Below are 2,500 nucleotides of genomic sequence, written 5' to 3' on the forward strand. Positions count from 1 at the left end.
CCTGCCTTCGTACCTGAAGGTGGCTAGAGCACGATAAAACTTCAGTAGGGAGGTACAGGGGGTAAAACCCCGGGTCACGGTGGGTTGCCAGCCCGCCGAGATCTAAACAAACCTCAGGTCCGAGAAATCAGAGTAGATTTGGGGACCCCGGTGGGGCCCAACCGGCAGAGCCTCGGACTGCCGGTACTGAGGTTAATCGCCAGAGGGACCGAGTTAATGCAGCGGAAGACTCCTCGATAAATCCTATCGTCCAATTCACATGTCCTGACTGCCAACGCTTATTCAACTCTAAGATCGGCCTTGGAGTGCATCGGAGGCAGAGACACCCTGATGAAGCTAATATAAACATCGATCTACCCTGGAAGAAGAAGCGCTGGAGCGAGGAGGAGACGGAGCTGATGGCAGCAGCAGAAGCTCAAGCATTACTTGATGGTTCTACTAAAAACATCAATAAGTACCTACTAGACAAGATGGTTCTCCAAGGCAGAAGCCTTGAAGCCATAAAGGGGGCTCGGAAGAAACCCGAGTACCGGGAGCGCGTGTCTCAACTAATTGCCGAACTTCGGCCCAGTGAGAACTCGAAAACATCTGAACTCCCAGTTGCAAAACCAACCCCTCAGCAGTTACTTATGCCACAGACACCAGCTGCTGATAATTCTGGAGGAAGAAAAACTGCCACCTCGGATATGACTAAGGTGAATGTATTCCATAGAGCTATTGAAAATCTCCTCCCCAACATACGGAACATTACATCGCACAAGGCGCCTGACCTAGTCAAGATCGCCGAAGCCGTATTAAGAGGAGAAGTCAAAGACCCTGAGGATCTAAAATGGATAGATGAAGTATTCCCAATAAAATCAACCTCGCCGAAGAGATATAAAAGCAGCCCCGCTAGTAGTAAGATGGCGCGGTGGCGCAAGAGGCGGAGGGACTATGCAGCCACCCAAAAACTCTTCAAAAAGAACATGGGCAGAGCCGCCAAAATAATCCTGGACGGCCGAGTAAAGGCAGACATGCCAACTCTCGAGGCAATGAAGAACTACTGGCAGCCCATCTTCTCTTGCGACCCTCCCACTGATCACTCCGTGGAGGAAATCAGAGGAGAAAGGAAAGATCTGCAGTGGCTTGCTGATCCCGTTACGCCCACTGAAGTGGAAGGATCATCAATTCCCGCGAATTCTGCACCCGGTATTGACGGGATCACTCCAAGACTATGGCGAAGCGTTCCCGTAAAAATTAGAGCACTGTTTTATAATATAGTGCTGTCTCTCGGAGCCTTTCCCTCTAAACTCCAAATCAGCCGAACGGTGTTCATCCCGAAAAAGGACCAATCTACAAAACCTGAAGATTTCAGGCCAATAAGCATCACCTCGGTGGTCGTACGCCAACTTAACAAAATACTGGCCAGGCGCCTGATATCTGCCAGCCTAGTCGAGGAGCGGCAACGGTGCATAAAGGATGGATGCGCGGAGAATACTACTATACTGGGCGCGATCATAAACGACGCAAAAACCAATCTCCGAGAATTGCACGTTGCCTCCCTCGACATGGCCAAGGCGTACGACTCCCTGAGCCACAAGGCTATAAGGGAAACGATGCAAAGACTTGGCCTCCCCCCATCCTTTGTGGAGTACATCGTTCGGTCCTATAAGGACAGTAAAACAGTGCTCGAGATTAGCGGCGAAAGAACCAGCCCGATCAGCCTCACCAGGGGGGTTAGGCAAGGCGATCCCTTGTCTACCCCAATCTTTTGCCTGGTTATTGACGAAATCATCCAATCTGTCCCAAGACAGATTGGATACAGGATATCGGGTGAACGCGTAACTACGTTAGCCTACGCGGATGATCTTATCAGTTTATCATCTACTGTTACCGGGATGCAGACGTCGATCAACATCCTCGAGGCAGAGGCAGAAAAGCGGGGGTTAATATTCAACGCAAGCAAGTGTATTGCGCTTTCCATGTTTCCAGCCGGTAAGGCAAAAACGTATAAAATAGCCTCAGATCCACAGTTCCGCACAAGAAATGGCAAGTACATCCGCCAGCTGCGGGCGTCCGAGAATTGGACGTACCTGGGGGTTAATTTCTCCCCCATGGGGATCTTGCGGGCCGGAAGGACACTAGAAGCCGAACTGGGCCGCATCACAGCGGCCCCATTAAAGCCCCAACAACGCCTAAAGATCTTGCGGTGTTTCTTAATTCCCCGCCATTACCATCTATTAACTCTAGCGGGAACTACCCTGAAGATCCTCAGGGCCCTCGACCGTCAGCTAAGAGGCGCAGCCCGCAAATGGCTACACCTACCGCATGATACACCCACAGGATACTTTCACGCTCAGTGCAAAGAGGGTGGACTCGGCTTGCCTTCATTTACCACCACCATTCCATTGCTCACACTAAGAAGACTTTCCTCACTCGAAACCACAGACTATCAGGTCGCAAAAGCCATCCATAAACATCAGTGGGTCGAGGCTAGGCTGAGGTGGGCGGAACGAGCCTT

At 51.1% G+C, this 2,500-nt stretch overlaps 1 pseudogene; it reads left to right on the top strand.

Annotated features, from left to right (window-relative positions):
- LOC139686568 (large subunit ribosomal RNA) overlaps nt 1–2,500 on the top strand; it is a 7,858-nt pseudogene that overhangs the window by 2,960 nt on the left and 2,398 nt on the right.

This window comes from Hetaerina americana, unplaced genomic scaffold, assembly GCF_022747635.1.
Source record: "Hetaerina americana unplaced genomic scaffold, ioHetAmer1.1.p SCAF_142, whole genome shotgun sequence".
Lineage (NCBI taxonomy): Eukaryota > Metazoa > Arthropoda > Insecta > Odonata > Calopterygidae > Hetaerina > Hetaerina americana.